This window comes from Mixophyes fleayi, chromosome 3 (assembly GCF_038048845.1).
Source record: "Mixophyes fleayi isolate aMixFle1 chromosome 3, aMixFle1.hap1, whole genome shotgun sequence".
In the NCBI taxonomy this organism is placed as follows: domain Eukaryota; kingdom Metazoa; phylum Chordata; class Amphibia; order Anura; family Limnodynastidae; genus Mixophyes; species Mixophyes fleayi.
The window spans coordinates 269,417,376-269,438,878 of NC_134404.1; positions in this window are offsets into that span (position 1 = coordinate 269,417,376).

A 21,503-nucleotide genomic window follows, 5' to 3' on the forward strand; every position below is an offset into this window, starting at 1 on the left:
CACAATACTTGGTCTCAATGTAATTGCTTTGCAGACAATATACTATTAATCATCTTCCTGCTCTTTCTAAAACTGAAGTTCTAAATTGCATTGAGGAAAGTAATTAGATAACATGTTATATGTATATTTGAGAGAAGACTTTTTACAACCTGTGGCTTTCCAGCTGTTACAGAGCCACTATTTCCTTTATGCATAGTTAGCGAATGGCTAGATTTACAATTTTACAACAGTTTCTTTCAATAGAGTATGTAAGACTATGAACCCATTAAGTACTGTTCTGTTTCAATCAAAAGGAAATTAAGTAGATAAAATCCATGACGAGTTAAATTGTTTATTCTTGTACTAAATGCTATTTAAAATGTGTATTTAAATTAATCATTCACAGACTTAACATACTCACATAGTTAAAGCAGCAATCATATATAAATGTATATATATAAATTTATCTACTTTTCATAATCTCTCTAGAGGTTGCAAATATGACTGCCATTTACACAGACACAGGATCACTGCGCTCAGTATGCCAAGGGAAGGCAGTGTGAGAAGGAGTAAAGGGAGGGTTTTACAGTACAGACAGAGCTCAGGGCATTCTAAAGACTCTGCTCACTATATTATGTGCCATGCGACTGTGGCTGCCATGGTGGTCGATGAAATGGTAAATACCTACATTCCTCTTATAGCCTGCCATATTGATTTATGCTATGTAAATTACACACCTCATTTTTTCATGGGATTGCTGCTTAACCGTGAAATAACCTCTGAAATAGGAAGTTATCTTTTCTGCTGGGACCAAAAATGCCAAATACAAAAATGCTTATTTGTTACATTTCATTGTTTTAAGCCCCCTATACCCACTGACAGGGGTGTTGGGAGGAGCCCCAGAACTTTCAGCACCTTGTGACTAGCCCATCCTGTCATAATCTGGCTCTGACTGCAGCTTTTGCACTTTCGATGCAAATGTGTGCAACTCTAATGAGCCATGTCACAGGGGAGACCCTTATTGTGCACCAAAGCACAAGGACTAACTAAAGACTGCTTCCTGACCTCGTTCCCTAGTCACAGTATGCAAAAGTTTCCATCTAATTGAATAGAAGAGATATGAGAGAAAGAGAGGTATCTACTCAAGAAATCTAATACTTCTACAAAACAACAGCCTATGCTAGGACTATAGGCAGAGCTGGATTAAGGGAAAAGGTATTTAAGAATTACATATATATATATATATATATATATATATATATATATATATATATACATATACACACATACATACACACATATATATATATATATATATATTTATATATATATATATACACACACACACATATATATATATATATAATATATATATATACATACATCAAGCAGTCAAGTAATAATCATGCTATGAAGGGTCTTCTTAAATATGTATATACATAAGATGAATAATCATATGTATATACATATTTAAGAGGACCCTTCATAATGAAGGGTATTCCGGATATATTTAATCATATAGAGAGTAGGTGACTCACCTACTCTCTTCATGCCTGCTGTCAGTTGCTGTCTGACCGCAACTGACAGCTGTCAGATGCGGCAGCCGGCGGGGTCTCCACTGACACAAGTGACCACTCTGTGTCAGCATCACCGCGGCTGCTGTCAGCAGAGGGGGTCATGCAGGCGGTGGGGGGCCCTCAGTGAGAGGGGGGCCCCGGGGCACGTGCCCCCTGTTCCCCCCCCTCTTATTTCGGCCATGACTATAGGACAATACCACACTACAGCATAAAGTCCCTACCTTTCTTATGTTATCAAGGATTTGTGGTACTTAATAGTAAATCAAAATAAAGCTATTGGGCAGAGGTTAAATAAGTATTTGCAGAATCATAACTTGAATCAGCTGATTCCTGGAGCAGAATAAATGTATGGCAATAAACACTTCTTTTAAATTGTACCGTAATGTTGAAAATTTATTATCATTTTTTTAGAGGAAACCTATAATTATTTTTCAATTTAATCATAATATACAATTAACATAATAAATTAACAGCTGCAAATTACTTGATTAGAAATAATGGGCACAGATCATACTCAGCGTTAAGTCTTCACTTAAATTGTTAGCAATATATTTTTGATATACTGCAATGTTTTGAAATAGAATCTGACGCGTGAACATATAGGGCATGTAAAATAGAAATTTTGGGAAAGCTAATTTCTTCTTAACTGTTCTTGCCTAGGGGGCTTTGAAATAAGGATAATGCTATTAATGCATGTGACAATTTTACCATAACAGTACTCATGAGAGATAAAATTAGTGTGTCTCAGAATTGTTAATTTTAGCACATTTGCTTCCTGTATTTCATACGAGTTCAGCTCAGGTCTTTCAGTCTCTGTTAGTAATGTTGGGTTCAGACATTTAAATGGACCATAGGAATACAGTGACATTTGTATACATACTAACAGTGTAATATGAGTCATGAAGGCAAATGTTACTAATTAGGGTATAAACAAAAAGATATTGTACAATGTATTACACATAGGGACAATTTATTAAGAGCTTTGAATGCGGTTTGAAACCGCCACATATCGAATGGTGTTTTCAGAGTGAATGGCTTGATTTACTAACCAGTAGTTTGGAGGCTGACAAATAAAACCATATGTTATGTGTGGCAGTTTGCAAAGTCCCAAACTGTGTGTGTATTACCACAAATCGCATGCGGTTTACAGTTTTCAGCCCAAACCTTATTTATGTTGGTCACATGCTTTTTTACTTTGCTTATTTCAATTGGCTCTCAAAATATGTGAGATTGTAATCCCAGATCATCTATTAGAAGCTTGCCACTTCCTCATTATCTTTAATAGGGGCTGACTAGAGGATAGGAGAAGGTAGTTGCATAGGAATTAACCATGTACTTGTTAAAGAACGATTTGTGAGTGCAGTTTTGTACTTTTTTATGGACCTGTTACTAAATTGTTAATTATTATTACTGCTTGCTGTGTTTTTACTCTATGTACTGTCTGTGTATTTGTGTGTGAGTTTAGGTATGTTAAGGGTACATACTTGCCTACTCTCCTGGGGTGTCCGGTAGACTCCCGAATTTCTCAAGTAGACATGGCCATGATGATGTGATTCAATGTGAATTCTTTCATGATTGCCTTGCCATTCGCTATGAGAGCCTGCAAATCACAACATTGTGCAGTAGAGGTGGGGGGTGTGGGGTTGGTCTAGCAAAGCAGCTGTTAAGCAGACCTATATTAAAGGCAATGAAATCAACTGGACCACACTAAAAGTACTTAAATTCATGTTTCCATTTACAGACCATCAGGTAACATGTCTAAGAAACCGTATAATAGCAAAGGTTGGAAGACTCTGTTGCCGCACAAACAGATATTGATGAGGATTCACCATTACCCTTTAGGTCATCTACATAGATTCTGAACCTGCTACTGCGGCTGAAAGTGAGACATCCCAGCAGACTCAGCATGAAGATACTCCTCCAGCACAAAAGAACACTGTTATTGATATGACAGCTTCTGTGGATGATTTTGCATGCCCAAAATTAGCAAATTCTGTTAATGCCCATTTACAAAGCAGCTTAACATACCAGAGATTTCAAACTAATGCCCAAAATTGTATAGCATAAGCCTTGAGAGAATTTATACCCATTTAACACAAATGACTGGAGCATTACAGTGCTTACCAGGGTCTGTCAGGGAATTTTCTGCAAACTCAGTGTATTGCTGCTATTTTCCAATTATGCCATAATTTGTTAGCATGCCTGCCTTTTGTTTCTACTACAACTGAGAGTAGTGTTGCCAGCATACCATCAACATCTGGCACAGGAACTTCTCCAAGATGAAGCGTTCGCACTAGGGGGTGGCAGAGGTAGAACCCAAAGCAGGAACAACCTTCAATGGCAAAGGCAGAATTTCTGTTGCAAAGTTTCCAAATGTTTGATTTTGGACAAAGCAACAAAAAAAAACTTGCCGTAAACTGCAGAGTTGGTTATACACAGTTCCAAATCCAGCTCCATTCTGCCTGAGAGGGAACTATGTTATTGGCCACAGGAACTTCTCCAAGATGAAGCGTTCTGTAAACCTTATGTTGCAGACTGATGGTATTCATCTGAACAATGGCCATAATCACGCGTGTAGGGGCAGAAGCAGGTGGAGGGGAGAATTTGCAATGGCAAGTCACCAAATGAAGGTGAACAGATCTCAAGTTTATATGGGACCTGTTCCACATGTTTGGCTCCACACAGGCTACTGAGGCTGTCAATTAAATGCTAAGTGTCCAGTTCAAAAATTGCAAAATAAAATATTTTTAGGCATACAAACTGACTTGCGAAACATGTGATACAAGTATGTGTGGGGTTTCTGGGCAATGGACTCCCCCCTCCCCCTCACTATATGTGCTCCTGCCCTTATGAAAAGCAAAGAAATATATATATATATTTGTAATAATATCATGGTGGTTTATGTATTTCTTTACAGCATTGGTAAAGAGTAAAAAGCTCTTTGAAAAATGATGAACCTATTAAATATTATTGAATTATTCTTTAACTAATGTGTATTCATCACTTCACCTGCTGGTAACAGGCTTTCTTGCTGTCTACTGGTATATGAATTAGAGATGAGCGGGCTCGGATATCTGAAATCCGAGCCCACCCGAACGTTGCCGATCCGAGCCGGATCCGAGACAGATCCGGGTATTCCCGCCAATTGCAAAACTGAAACCGAGGCTCTGAGTCATAATCCCGCTGTCGGATCTCGCGATACTCGGATCCTATAAATTCCCCACTAGTCGCCGCCATCTTCACTCGGGCATTGATCAGGGTAGAGGGAGGTTGTGTTAGGTGGTCCTCTGTCCTGCTATATCTCGTGCTATGCTGTGCTGTGCTGTTCAGTTCTGTGCTGTCCTGTGCTGTTCAGTTCTGTGCTGTGCTGTGCTGTGTTCTGCTCAGTCCAGTGGTGCTGTGTCTTGTGCTATGTCCTTCTGAGTTCAGTGGGGCTGCTGGGTCCTGTGCTGTGTCCTGTTCAGTCCAGTGGTGCTGTGTCCTGTGCTCTGTCCTTCTGAGTTCAGTGGTGATGCTGGGTCCTGTGCTGTGTCCTGTTCAGTCCAGTGGTGCTGTGTCCTGTACTCTGTCCTTCTAAGGGCATTGTTATTTCCCCATTATTCCCAAATTATAAAAAATTTCAAAAAAAGTTATAAAAAAAATTACAAAAAAAGTAATTATAAAAAAAATAAAAAAAATATCCCAAAACAATCCTGCAGTATAAGTCCATTGGTACTGCTATATTACAAAGTTCACTGATTCTGCAGTATAAGTCCAGTGGTACTGCTATATTACAAAGTTCACTGATTCAGCAGTATAATTCCAGTGGTACTGATATATTACAAAGTTCTCTGATTCAGCAGTATAAGTCCAGTGGTACTGCTATATTACAAAGTTCACTGATTCAGCAGTATAAGTCCAGTGGTACTGCTATATTACAAAGTTCACTGATTCAGCAGTATAAGTCCAGTGGTACTGATATATTACAAAGTTCACTGATTCCGCAGTATAAGTCCAGTGGTACTGCTATTACAAAGTTCACTGATTCAGCAGTATAAGTCAAGTGGTACTGCTATATTACAAAGTTCACTGATTCAGCAGTATAAGTCCAGTGGTACTGATATATTACAAAGTTCACTGATTCAGCAGTATAAGTCCAGTGGGACTGCTATATTGCAAAGTTCACTGATTCAGCAGTATAAGTCCAGTGGTACTGATATATTACAAAGTTCACTGATTCAGCAGTATAAGTCCAGTGGTACTGCTACTACAAAGTTCACTGATTCAGCAGTATAAGTCAAGTGGTACTGCTATATTACAAAGTTCACTGATTCAGCAGTATAAGTCCAGTGGTACTGATATATTACAAAGTTCACTGATTCAGCAGTATAAGTCCAGTGGTACTGATATATTACAAAGTTCACTGATTCAGCAGTATAAGTCCAGTGGTACTGCTATTACAAAGTTCACTGATTCAGCAGTATAAGTCCAGTGGAACTGCGATATACAAAGTTCACTGATTCAGCAGTATAAGTCCAGTGGTACTGCTATTACAAAGTTCACTGATTCAGCAGTATAAGTCCAGTGGTACTCTCCTGTGCCGCATATAATTTTTAAAGGCTTTGCCGAGTGTGTGTGGCTTAGGGATACGCTCTCTTGTGCTACATATAATGGAAAACAAAAATTTGGAGGATAAAGTAGGGAAAGATCAAGACCCACTTCCTCCTAATTCTGAAGCTGCTGCCACTAGTCATGACATAGACGATGAAATGCCATCAACGTCGTCTGGCAAGCCCGATGCCCAATCTCCTAGTACAGGGCATGTAAAATCCAAAAAGCCCAAGTTCTCAAAAAGTTGGCAATATGCCATTTACGACACGTAGTGGCAAGGAACGGCTTAGGCCCTGGCCCGTGTTCATGACTAGTGGTCCAGCTTCACCCAAGGATCTAAGCCCTCCTCCTCCCCCCCCTCAAAAAATTTAAGAGAGTTATGCTGTCAGCAACAACAACAAAACAGCAAAGAACTCTGCCTTCTAAACAGATGACATCACAAATCCCCAAGGCGAGTCCAAGGGTGTTGGTGGTTGTGAAGCCTGACCTTCCCATCACTGTACGGGAAGAGGTGACTCCATCCAGCATTTGCAGCACGCCCTCTGCATATGCTGGAAGGATCACCCACAGTCCAGTTACAGATTTGGCTAATGAAGGTGTGAATGTTGTACACCGGGAGGAGTAGATTGATATAGCTGGCGCTGAGGAGGATGTTGATGATTATGATGCAGACAAATACCAAATTGCCTTTCTCAATTTCTATTTATATTCTAGATTATATAACGGCTGAATAGTTTTCTATTTTACTCCTAGTGGAGAGGGGATCTGATGCAGACAGATACCAAACTGCCTTTGTCCATTTCTTTGTATATTTGAATTTCTAGTTCTACAGTCTATGCAGGCTGCTTTTTTTATATTCAACTACAAGTGTAAGGCGGGGGGGTGGGGGGGGGGGGCATAGATAGCCACCAAAGTAACGTGGTCCATTTAATTTCACTATCTAGCTCCACAGTCTTTGCAGCCTGCTTTTTTTATCTTCAAAGTATTGACGTGCTAGAACTCCACCCTCTATATGATGCAGAGGATGGAGGAGCATCAAAAGGCTATTCAAGCCTACACAGCCACCTACGACATAGGAAAAGGAGTGGGGATGCGCCTGAGTCAAGCGCACTGGAGAATGATTTCCGTGTTGTGCAAGGTTCTGCAGCCATTTGAACTTGCCACACGAGAAGTCAGTTCCGACACTGCCAGCTTGAGTCAGGTGATTCCCCTGATCAGGCTGTTGCAGAAGCAGCTGGAGAAAGTGAGGGAGGAGCTGGTACACCATTGCGATTCCACCAAGCATGTAGCTCTTGTGGATGAAGCCCTTCGCACGCTTTGCCAGGATCCGAGGGTGGTCAGTCTTTTAAAGTCAGAGGAATACATTCTGCCCACCGTTTTCGATCCTCGGTTTAAAGCGTATGTTGTGTCTCTGTTTCCGGCGGACACAAGTCTACAGCGGTGCAAAGACCTGCTGGTCAGGAGATTGTCCTCTGAAGAGGACCGTGACATGCCATCAGCTCCACCTTCATTTTCATCACTGTTTGTGCAGTTCCAAAAAAGAGGAACTGCCATTTCTATTGCTACCTTCTTTCTTTCTGTATTTCCTGTGTCCTGTGGTCTGTTCTGCTAAGGGCATTGTTATTTCCAAGTTATCCAAAAGTAAAAAAAAATAAAAAATATTTTTATAAAAAAAATTATAAAAAATTAATTTAAAAAAAATAAATAAAAAATTTCCCAAAAAAAATTAGAAAAAAATATTACAAAATTTAAAAAATCTAGCTTGTACTGCTATTTAAAAGTCTAACTACGATCATTCACTGTTGCTGTACCCAAAAATAATAGGTACTTCTATTAAAGTATAGTCCAGTGGTACTCTCCTGTGCCGCAGATAATTTGTAAAAGCTTTGCCGAGTGTGTGTAGTTATGTATCACAGGTTTTAAGAAGAGGCACAACACTGACAACCTGTTAAAGAAACTGAGGGAAATAATCTCTCTGTGGCTCACCCCACTTAGACTCTCCTGGGCATTCGAATAACTGCCTTTTCTAGTACTACCTTCTTTCTTTCTCTATTTAAAAAAAAAAATAACTGCCATTTCTAGTACTACCTTCTTTCTTTCTATATTTAAAGCAAAAAAAAACCTGTCATTTCTATTACTACCTTCTTTCTTTCTATATTTAAAACAAAAAAAACCCTGTCATTTCTATTACTACGTTAATTGTTAGTGCAGTCACAAAAAAGAGGAACTGCGCCCTTAACTGCTATGTTTGTTTTAGACGTCCATCCGGTGTCCGCCATCTGTTCCCTGGAATTCAGACCAGTTGAGGTTTTTTTTATTATATTGTGGCCCCGGTATCAAATTGGAGACCGGGGCCACTCCACTACGCAGTCCAGATACTTTTTTGGTGGAATTCAGACCAGTTGAGGTTTTTTTTTATTATATTGTGGGGACCACTTCACTACGCAGTCCAGATACTTTTTTGGTGGAATTCAGACCAGTTGAGGGTTTTTTTATTATATTGTGGGGACCACTCCACTACGCAGTCCAGATACTTTTTTGGTGGAATTCAGACCAGTTGAGGGTTTTTTTATTATATTGTGGGGACCACTCCACTACGCAGTCCAGATACTTTTTTGGTGGAATTCAGACCAGTTGAGGGTTTTTTTTATTATATTGTGGGGACCACTCCACTATGCAGTCCAGATACTTTTTTGGTGGAATTCAGACCAGTTGAGGGTTTTTTTATTATATTGAGGGGACCACTCCACTACGCGGTCCAGATACTTGTTTGGTGGAATTCAGACCAGTTGAGGGTTTTTTTTATTATATTGAGGGGACCACTGCACTACGCAGTCCAGATACTTTTTTGGTGGAATTCAGACCAGTTGAGGGTTTTTTTATTATATTGTGGGGACCACTCCACTACGCAGTCTAGATACTTTTTTTGGTGGAATTCAGACCAGTTGAGGGTTTTTTTATTATATTGTGGGGACCACTCCTCTACGTAATCCAGATACTTTTTTGGTGGAATTCAGACCAGTTGAGGTTTTTTTTATTATATTGAGGGGACCACTCCACTACGCAGTCCAGATACTTTTTTGGTTATATTTAGACCAGTTAAGGTTTTTTTTATTATATTGTGGGGACCACTCCACTACGCAGTCCAGATACTTTTTTGGTGGAATTCAGACTAGTTGAGTTTTTTTTTTATTATATTGTGGGGACCACTCCACTACGCAGTCCAGATACTTTTTTGGTGGAATTCAGACCAGTTGAGGGTTTTTTTATTATATTGTGGGGACCACTCCACTACGCAGTCCAGATACTTTTTTTGGTGGAATTCAGACCAGTTGAGGGTTTTTTTATTATATTGTGGGGACCACTCCTCTACGCAATCCAGATACTTTTTTGGTGGAATTCAGACCAGTTGAGGTTTTTTTTATTATATTGTGGGGACCACTCCACTACGCAGGCCAGATACTTTTTTGGTGGAATTCAGACCAGTTGAGGTTTTTTTTATTATATTGTGGGGACCACTCCACTACGCAGTCCAGATTCTTTTTTGGTAAAATTCAGACCAGTTGAGGTTTTTTTTTATTATATTAAGGGGACCACTCCACTACGCAGTCCAGATACTTTTTTGGTGGAATTCAGACCAGTTGAGGTTTTTTTTATTATATTGCGGGGACCACTCCACTACGCAGTCCAGATACTTTTTTGGTGGAATTAAGACCAGTTGAGGTTTTGTTTATTATATTGTGGGGACCACTCCACTACGCAGTCCAGATATTTTTTTGGTGGAATTAAAAACCAGTTGAGGGTTTTTTATTATATTGTGGGGACCACTCTACTACGCAGTCCAGATACTTTTTTGGTGGAATTCAGACCAGTTGAGGTTTTTTTTATTATATTGTGGCCCCGGTATCAAATTGGATACCGGGGCCACTCCACTACGCAGTCCAGATACTTTTTTGGTGGAATTCAGACCAGTTGAGGTTTTTTTTTATTATATTGTGGGGACCACTTCACTACGCAGTCCAGATACTTTTTTGGTGGAATTCAGACCAGTTGAGGGTTTTTTTAATATATTGTGGGGACCACTCCACTACGCAGTCCAGATACTTTTTTGGTGGAATTCAGACCAGTTGAGGGTTTTTTTTATTATATTGTGGGGACCACTCCACTATGCAGTCCAGATACTTTTTTGGTGGAATTCAGACCAGTTGAGGGTTTTTTTATTATATTGAGGGGACCACTCCACTACGCAGTCCAGATACTTGTTTGGTGGAATTCAGACCAGTTGAGGGTTTTTTTTATTATATTGAGGGGACCACTGCACTACGCAGTCCAGATACTTTTTTGGTGGAATTCAGACCAGTTGAGGGTTTTTTTATTATATTGTGGGGACCACTCCACTACGCAGTCTAGATACTTTTTTTGGTGGAATTCAGACCAGTTGAGGTTTTTTTTTATTATATTGTGGGGACCACTCCTCTACGTAATCCAGATACTTTTTTGGTGGAATTCAGACCAGTTGAGGTTTTTTTTATTATATTGAGGGGACCACTCCACTACGCAGTCCAGATACTTTTTTGGTTATATTTAGACCAGTTAAGGTTTTTTTTATTATATTGTGGGGACCACTCCACTACGCAGTCCAGATACTTTTTTGGTGGAATTCAGACTAGTTGAGGTTTTTTTTTATTATATTGTGGGGACCACTCCACTACGCAGTCCAGATACTTTTTTGGTGGAATTCAGACCAGTTGAGGGTTTTTTTATTATATTGTGGGGACCACTCCACTACGCAGTCCAGATGCTTTTTTTGGTGGAATTCAGACCAGTTGAGGGTTTTTTTATTATATTGTGGGGACCACTCCTCTACGCAATCCAGATACTTTTTTGGTGGAATTCAGACCAGTTGAGGGTTTTTTTATTATATTGTGGGGACCACTCCACTACGCAGTCCAGATTCTTTTTTGGTAAAATTCAGACCAGTTGACGTTTTTTTTTATTATATTAAGGGGACCACTCCACTACGCAGTCCAGATACTTTTTTGGTGGAATTCAGACCAGTTGAGGTTTTTTTTATTATATTGCGGGGACCACTCCACTACGCAGTCCAGATACTTTTTTGGTGGAATTAAGACCAGTTGAGGTTTTGTTTATTATATTGTGGGGACCACTCCACTACGCAGTCCAGATATTTTTTTGGTGGAATTAAAAACCAGTTGAGGGTTTTTTATTATATTGTGGGGACCACTCTACTACGCAGTCCAGATACTTTTTTGGTGGAATTCAGACCAGTTGAGGTTTTTTTTATTATATTGTGGGGACCACTCCACTACGCAGTCCAGATACTTTTTTGGTGGAATTCAGACCAGTTAAGGGTTTTTTTATTATATTGTGGGGACCACTCCACTACGCAGTCCAGATACTTGTTTGGTGGAATTCAGACCAGTTGAGGGTTTTTTTATTATATTGAGGGGACCACTCTACTACGCAGTCCAGATACTTTTCTGATAAAATTCAGACCAGTTGAGGGTTTTTTTATTATATTGTGGGGACCACTCCACTACGCAGTCCAGATACTTTTTTGGTGGAATTCAGACCAGTTGAGGGTTTTTTTATTATATTGTGGGGACCACTCCAGTACGCAGTCCAGATACTTTTTTGGTGGAATTCAGACCAGTTGAGGGTTTTGTTTATTATATTGTGGGGACCACTCCACTACGCAGTCCAGATACTTTTTTGGTGGAATTAAAAACCAGTTGAGGGTTTTTTATTATATTGTGGGGACCACTCTACTACGCAGTCCAGATACTTGTTTGGTGGAATTCAGACCAGTTGAGGTTTTTTTATTATATTGAGGGGACCACTCTACTACGCAGTCCAGATACTTTTCTTATAAAATTCAGACCAGTTGACGTTTTTTTTATTATATTGTGGGGACCACTCCACTACGCAGTCCAGATACTTTTTTGGTGGAATTCAGACCAGTTGAGGTTTTTTTTATTATATTGTGGGGACCACTCCACTACGCAGTCTAGATACTTTTTTTGGTGGAATTCAGACCAGTTGAGGGTTTTTTTATTATATTGTGGGGACCACTCCTCTACGTAATCCAGATACTTTTTTGGTGGAATTCAGACCAGTTGAGGTTTTTTTTATTATATTGAGGGGACCACTCCACTACGCAGTCCAGATACTTTTTTGGTTATATTTAGACCAGTTAAGGTTTTTTTTATTATATTGTGGGGACCACTCCACTACGCAGTCCAGATACTTTTTTGGTGGAATTCAGACTAGTTGAGTTTTTTTTTTATTATATTGTGGGGACCACTCCACTACGCAGTCCAGATACTTTTTTGGTGGAATTCAGACCAGTTGAGGGTTTTTTTATTATATTGTGGGGACCACTCCACTACGCAGTCCAGATACTTTTTTTGGTGGAATTCAGACCAGTTGAGGGTTTTTTTATTATATTGTGGGGACCACTCCTCTACGCAATCCAGATACTTTTTTGGTGGAATTCAGACCAGTTGAGGTTTTTTTTATTATATTGTGGGGACCACTCCACTACGCAGGCCAGATACTTTTTTGGTGGAATTCAGACCAGTTGAGGTTTTTTTTATTATATTGTGGGGACCACTCCACTACGCAGTCCAGATTCTTTTTTGGTAAAATTCAGACCAGTTGAGGTTTTTTTTTATTATATTAAGGGGACCACTCCACTACGCAGTCCAGATACTTTTTTGGTGGAATTCAGACCAGTTGAGGTTTTTTTTATTATATTGCGGGGACCACTCCACTACGCAGTCCAGATACTTTTTTGGTGGAATTAAGACCAGTTGAGGTTTTGTTTATTATATTGTGGGGACCACTCCACTACGCAGTCCAGATATTTTTTTGGTGGAATTAAAAACCAGTTGAGGGTTTTTTATTATATTGTGGGGACCACTCTACTACGCAGTCCAGATACTTTTTTGGTGGAATTCAGACCAGTTGAGGTTTTTTTTATTATATTGTGGCCCCGGTATCAAATTGGATACCGGGGCCACTCCACTACGCAGTCCAGATACTTTTTTGGTGGAATTCAGACCAGTTGAGGTTTTTTTTTATTATATTGTGGGGACCACTTCACTACGCAGTCCAGATACTTTTTTGGTGGAATTCAGACCAGTTGAGGGTTTTTTTAATATATTGTGGGGACCACTCCACTACGCAGTCCAGATACTTTTTTGGTGGAATTCAGACCAGTTGAGGGTTTTTTTTATTATATTGTGGGGACCACTCCACTACGCAGTCCAGATACTTTTTTGGTGGAATTCAGACCAGTTGAGGGTTTTTTTTATTATATTGTGGGGACCACTCCACTATGCAGTCCAGATACTTTTTTGGTGGAATTCAGACCAGTTGAGGGTTTTTTTATTATATTGAGGGGACCACTCCACTACGCAGTCCAGATACTTGTTTGGTGGAATTCAGACCAGTTGAGGGTTTTTTTTATTATATTGAGGGGACCACTGCACTACGCAGTCCAGATACTTTTTTGGTGGAATTCAGACCAGTTGAGGGTTTTTTTATTATATTGTGGGGACCACTCCACTACGCAGTCTAGATACTTTTTTTGGTGGAATTCAGACCAGTTGAGGGGTTTTTTTATTATATTGTGGGGACCACTCCTCTACGTAATCCAGATACTTTTTTGGTGGAATTCAGACCAGTTGAGGTTTTTTTTATTATATTGAGGGGACCACTCCACTACGCAGTCCAGATACTTTTTTGGTTATATTTAGACCAGTTAAGGTTTTTTTTATTATATTGTGGGGACCACTCCACTACGCAGTCCAGATACTTTTTTGGTGGAATTCAGACTAGTTGAGGTTTTTTTTTATTATATTGTGGGGACCACTCCACTACGCAGTCCAGATACTTTTTTGGTGGAATTCAGACCAGTTGAGGGTTTTTTTATTATATTGTGGGGACCACTCCACTACGCAGTCCAGATGCTTTTTTTGGTGGAATTCAGACCAGTTGAGGGTTTTTTTATTATATTGTGGGGACCACTCCTCTACGCAATCCAGATACTTTTTTGGTGGAATTCAGACCAGTTGAGGGTTTTTTTATTATATTGTGGGGACCACTCCACTACGCAGGCCAGATACTTTTTTGGTGGAATTCAGACCAGTTGAGGTTTTTTTTATTATATTGTGGGGACCACTCCACTACGCAGTCCAGATTCTTTTTTGGTAAAATTCAGACCAGTTGACGTTTTTTTTTATTATATTAAGGGGACCACTCCACTACGCAGTCCAGATACTTTTTTGGTGGAATTCAGACCAGTTGAGGTTTTTTTTATTATATTGCGGGGACCACTCCACTACGCAGTCCAGATACTTTTTTGGTGGAATTAAGACCAGTTGAGGTTTTGTTTATTATATTGTGGGGACCACTCCACTACGCAGTCCAGATATTTTTTTGGTGGAATTAAAAACCAGTTGAGGGTTTTTTATTATATTGTGGGGACCACTCTACTACGCAGTCCAGATACTTTTTTGGTGGAATTCAGACCAGTTGAGGTTTTTTTTATTATATTGTGGGGACCACTCCACTACGCAGTCCAGATACTTTTTTGGTGGAATTCAGACCAGTTAAGGGTTTTTTTATTATATTGTGGGGACCACTCCACTACGCAGTCCAGATACTTGTTTGGTGGAATTCAGACCAGTTGAGGGTTTTTTTATTATATTGAGGGGACCACTCTACTACGCAGTCCAGATACTTTTCTGATAAAATTCAGACCAGTTGAGGGTTTTTTTATTATATTGTGGGGACCACTCCACTACGCAGTCCAGATACTTTTTTGGTGGAATTCAGACCAGTTGAGGGTTTTGTTTATTATATTGTGGGGACCACTCCACTACGCAGTCCAGATACTTTTTTGGTGGAATTAAAAACCAGTTGAGGGTTTTTTATTATATTGTGGGGACCACTCTACTACGCAGTCCAGATACTTTTTTGGTGGAATTCAGACCAGTTGAGGTTTTTTTTATTATATCGTGGGGACCACTCCACTACGCAGTCCAGATACTTTTTTGGTGGAATTCAGACCAGTTAAGGGGTTTTTTATTATATTGTGGGGACCACTCCACTACGCAGTCCAGATACTTGTTTGGTGGAATTCAGACCAGTTGAGGGTTTTTTTATTATATTGAGGGGACCACTCTACTATGCAGTCCAGATACTTTTCTGATAAAATTCAGACCAGTTGAGGTTTTTTTTATTATATTGTGGGGACCACTCCACTACGCAGTCCAGATACTTTTTTGGTGGAATTAAGACCAGTTGAGGTTTTTTTTATTATATTGTGGGGACCACTCCAGTACGCAGTCCAGATACTTTTTTGGTGGAATTCAGACCAGTTGAGGGTTTTTTTATTATATTGTGGGGACCACTCCACTACGCAGTCCAGATACTTGTTTGGTGGAATTCAGACCAGTTGAGGTTTTTTTTATTATATTGAGGGGACCACTCTACTACGCAGTCCAGATACTTTTCTTATAAAATTCAGACCAGTTGACGTTTTTTTTATTATATTGTGGGGACCACTCCACTACGCAGTCCAGATACTTTTTTGGTGGAATTCAGACCAGTTGAGGTTTTTTTTATTATATTGTGGGCACCACTCCACTACGCAGTCCAGATACTTTTTTGGTGGAATTAAGACCAGTTGAGGGTTTTTTTATTATATTGTGGGGACCACTCCAGTACGCAGTCCAGATACTTTTTTGGTGGAATTCAGACCAGTTGAGGGTTTTTTTATTATATTGTGGGGACCACTCCACTACGCAGTCCAGATACTTGTTTGGTGGAATTCAGACCAGTTGAGGTTTTTTTATTATATTGAGGGGACCACTCTACTACGCAGTCCAGATACTTTTCTTATAAAATTCAGACCAGTTGAGGGTTTTTTTATTATATTGTGGGGACCACTCCACTACGCAGTCCAGATACTTTTTTGGTGGAATTCAGACCAGTTGAGGTTTTTTTTATTATATTGTGGGGACCACTCCACTACGCAGTCCAGATACTTTTTTGGTGGAATTCAGACCAGTTGAGGTTTTTTTTATTATATTGTGGGGACCACTCCACTACGCAGTCTAGATACTTTTTTTGGTGGAATTCAGACCAGTTGAGGGTTTTTTTATTATATTGTGGGGGCCACTCCTCTACGTAATCCAGATACTTTTTTGGTGGAATTCAGACCAGTTGAGGGTTTTTTTTATTATATTGTGGGGACCACTCCACTACGCAGTCCAAATACTTTTTTGGTGGAATTCAGACCAGTTGAGGGTTTTTTTATTATATTGTGGGGACCACTCCACTACGCAGTCCAGATACTTTTTTGGTGGAATTCAGACCAGTTGAGGGTTTTTTTATTATATTGTGGGGACCACTCCACTACGCAGTCCAGATTCTTTTTTGGTAAAATTCAGACCAGTTGAGTTTTTTTTTTATTATATTAAGGGGACCACTCCACTACGCAGTCCAGATACTTTTTTGGTGGAATTCAGACCAGTTGAGGGTTTTTTATTATATTGTGGGGACCACTCCACTACGCAGTCCAGATACTTTTTTGGTGGAATTAAGACCAGTTGATGGTTTTTTTATTATATTGTGGGTACCACTCCACTACGCAGTCCAGATACTTTTTTGGTAAAATTCAGACCAGTTGAGGTTTTTTTTTTTATATTGTGGGGACCACTCCACTACGCAGTCCAGATACTTTTTGGTGGAATTCAGACCAGTTGAGGGTGATATATTGTGGCCCTGGTACCAAATTGTGTACCGGGACCACTGCACTATGCAGTCTAGAAAGCTACCTCGGTGAAACGTTTTGGACTAAAAACAATATTGTGAGGTGTGAGGTGTTCAGAATAGACTGGGAATTAGTGGAAATGATTGCTAATGAATGTTATTGAGGTTAATAATAGCGTAGGAGTGAAAATAAACCACAAAAACTTGATTTTAACACTTTTTACGCTTTTTTCAAAATAAATCTGAATTCAAAACCTTAAATCCGAACCAAAACCTTTCGTCAGGTGTTTTGCGAAACAAATCCAAACCCAAAACCTCAAGCAAATCCGAATCCAAAACACAAAACACGAGACACCAAAAGTGGCCGCTGCACATCCCTAATATGAATAAGCCTAAGTTATAGTAAAGACAGATTGTGTAGTAGGGAGCAAGCAATCATGATATCAGCCACTTTTGCAGGGGCATAAAGAAACTCACCACCATATTTATTATGTCAACTGAACCTGCTCTTCAAATGTCCAAAAGGTAAGCTCTATCACAAGCCTTGTGCTAATAAGTGCCTCATTACATTTGTGCTGGCCAGGTATGTGAGGATTCAACAGAGGTGTAATTAGCCAGGAGCTAATTTTCAGAGATGACTCACAAAACACATATTACATTTAATGAGCATATATTGCAGCTAGCACATGTCAACTATATTTAAAAAATACACATCCAAACTAATGTTTGTTTTTAGATACATAGTAGACATCCTTAAGACTTTACCCTCCTCCCAAACATGTTGTATAGGTGCAGAAGATAGCAGTCATGACATGAACCAGGACTATATATATATATATATATATATATATATATATATATATATATATATATGTGATAGGTGCAACAGACGGATGGCGCACTGGTGATGTTCACAGATTATGCTAAACACAGTGGTAACAGATGAATAGGCATGAGGATAAAGTGCAAGTCTCTGGGTTGGTATTCAACAGTGTATGCAATAAATCCAGTTCTTAAATCCAAATGCTAGACACAGAATGAACAACCGTATCAGACTCTGGTGTACAGAGAATTAACTCCAATGTCACAATAAAAATGCATATGCAGTTACTGCTCAAACGGAGCTGGCTGGACCAGTGTCCCAGTCCACAAGCTCTCCAATTACCAGCAAAGGGACAGGGATAAATAGAGGGTGTATGATGAAGTACAGTTAACCAGGTAACAATGTAATAGGTGGAAGCATACCGAAAGGTAATATAAAAACAGCTTATCTGTATCAGGGTCTCCAGGAGGGAATCACAGCTCCACCTAGTGTGTCAGGAACAGGTAAACCAGCAGGTGCAGTATGCAGTAGTTCTTGGTCTCGGGCAGCCGTCCCCATGCAAAACACCGCTATCAAACTCCAATCAACCGAAATAGTGAAGATAGAGGAGCCATATAGTGTAGTAATTTATGTACAAAGAATTTATTCAGCAATAGTATAAAATGCAAACTCACATTGTACAAAGTAATAATAAGCTTATCTGCATTAGGCAGTAGGTCAGCTTATACCAGTAGGGATCCCTGGAAAGTTCTACAGGTGTTACCACTGATCTCCGCACAGGAGTATCAGGGTATACACATTAAGTGTCCATGATGGTAGAGTGGCCTAAGGCAGTGTATACAGACAGTAGAGGGGCCTCAACGCGTTTCGTCGTAAATAGACTTCTTCAGGAGGAAATATAAGATGCCCATGTTTAGGGCTTGTTTATATACTGTTTATGGTGGCCATTGTGCGCATGTGCAGTGTGCAGAAGCTCCTGCGCATGCGCAGTGCGCGGCCACTACCGCGCATGCGCGGAACACCCGCGACCACGCGGATGCAGCAGAATGAGGGATATGGTGATAATCTCTCTAAGTGTGTGGAACAAGGTCCCAGGACACTAATGGGACATGTCCAGTGCCAGATTTAAAGTTTAGAGAGACTCCAATAGGTCATAGAAAACCGAGTGCGGCGGCCATCTTGGGTAAGGGCACTCCACATAGATTATTAGTGGGTGAAGTCTGCAGTGGCCATCTTTGGCAGAGGAATCATAGTATGCAATATATGCTGATTCAGATAACACACAGTAAAATACAAATACAATACAATATCAACAGTAAGTAATATAAAATATAATATATAATATATAAAATAGAAAAATATATTAATATAAAAAAATATATATACCATGGCAGATAAAACACACACATCATCATATGGGTGATGTGAAAGTAAAACAGATATGTGAAACTGTGATAAAAATGGACATATGCTGAAACATGAAGTGTGAATACATGCAGAATAATGTAATGCCATCTTATGCAACCTGGGATCACACAAATCTGTGGCCCTTTTGACAAGGTAAGCCAGCAGTTATAGATAGCCCAGAGATATTTAGTAAAATATGCAGTAAGACATAATATTATAAAAAAGGAGCAATTTCATATTCTTCGTTAAGACCAGAGTGGGTAAGAGTATTCAGCTGGAAGATCCAAAACATCTCCCTCTTGGAGAGCTTGGACTGGAGATCATCTCCTCGACATCCTAGGACATCCAAGCCTGTAGAGAATTTCTAGATCCGGACCCTGACCTCTCCTTAGAACATAAAGATTTTCTGTGCGAACTGATGCGGTTCATTCTTACCCACAATTACTTAAATTTTTTAGAAACTTTCTATCTCCAAATCTGTGGCACAGCTATGGGCACGATTTTTGCGCTGTTTTTATATATTACCTTTCGGTACGCTTCCACCTATTACATTGTTACCTGGTTAACTGTACTTCATCATACACCCTCTATTTATCCCTGTCCCTTTGCTGGTAATTGGAGAGCTTGTGGGCTTGGACACTGGTCCAGCCAGCTCCGTTTGAGCAGTAACTGCATATGCATTTTTATTGTGACATTGGAGTTAATTCTCTGTACACCAGAGTCTGATACGGTTGTTCATTCTGTGTCTAGCATTTGGATTTAAGAACTGGATTTATTGCATACACTGTTGAATACCAACCCAGAGACTTGCACTTTATCCTCATGCCTATTCATCTGTTCCCACTGTGTTTAGCATAATCTGCAAACATTACCAGTGCGCCATCCGTCTGTTGCACCTATCACTTTTATTTCCGGCCTTACCAGCCAGAGTTTTGTAGGAAGGCTGCCTCCTCACGTGGAAGAGGTGTATATGTGGGTTTGAACTATACTACTTTATATGTACAATACTGTTTTGAGCACCAGTGTTTACATCTTATATTTACACATATATATATATATATATATATATATATATATATTAGAGATGGGATGGCTCGGTTTCTTGAAAACCGAACCCACACGAACTTTGGGGTTCCGAGTACCGAGCCGAGTCAGCTCGGTACTCTCGCGCCTATTCGGATTCCAAAACGAGGCAAAATGTCATTGTGACGTCTTTGGATCTTGTGAGCTTTAGAATCTATAAATACTGCCCCCCAACACCGCGATCTAGCGCCATTTGAGAGAGGGATAGAGAAGGGGTAGGATAGAGTATAAAGCAGTTTGGCAGGCAAAGTGATAGAAGAGAAAGAGGAGGGGGGTAGCAGTGTTAGAGAAAGCTCCATTGCTGAATTTCTTATTGCTGAAATCCTAATATACCAGTCATTGCACTCTTTTTTTCTTAATTTGCACTACAAAGTATAGGGTTTGGTATACTCCCTTTCAGCACCTGTTATGGCCTATAAATTGATTTGAGCAACTTCCACTTTTGTATTTGTCTGAGAGGCATGTTGGTGTCAGTAGCTGAGGGGGAGTGCTGACATTGGATTGCTATTTGGAGGCTTCTGGGGTACCTCTTTGGTAAGTTAGCTCTCAATTTAAAAACACATATGTATGGCCCAAATATAGGGACTCTCATTGTTTAGAGTAGGACCATCCTATTAGCAAAAGCGCCTTGGCGTGGCAGGATGGCTTAAACATACATTTGCAAATGTGTGCAACAAAGACTTTTGCATTTTTATCTACAGTAGAAATGGCAGATCTGTTGCTGGCTTTAGCAGTGTGCTGGGGGAAAAAATGTTGTGTGTATGTTCCTTGCAGGATAACCCCACCCTTTCAGCACCTGTTATGGCCTATAAATTGATTTGAGCAACTTCCACTTTTGTATTTGTCTGAGAGGCATGTTGGTGTCAGTAGCTGAGGGGGAGTGCTGACATTGGATTGCTATTTGGAGGCTTCTGGGGTACCTCTTTGGTAAGTTAGCTCTCAATTTAAAAACACATATGTATGGCCCAAATATAGGGACTCTCATTGTTTAGAGTAGGACCATCCTATTAGCAAAAGCGCCTTGGCGTGGCAGGATGGCTTAAACATACATTTGCAAATGTGTGCAACAAAGACTTTTGCATTTTTATCTACAGTAGAAATGGCAGATCTGTTGCTGGCTTTAGCAGTGTGCTGGGGGAAAAAATGTTGTGTGTATGTTCCTTGCAGGATAACCCCACCCTTTCAGCACCTGTTATGGCCTATAAATTGATTTGAGCAACTTCCACTTTTGTATTTGTCTG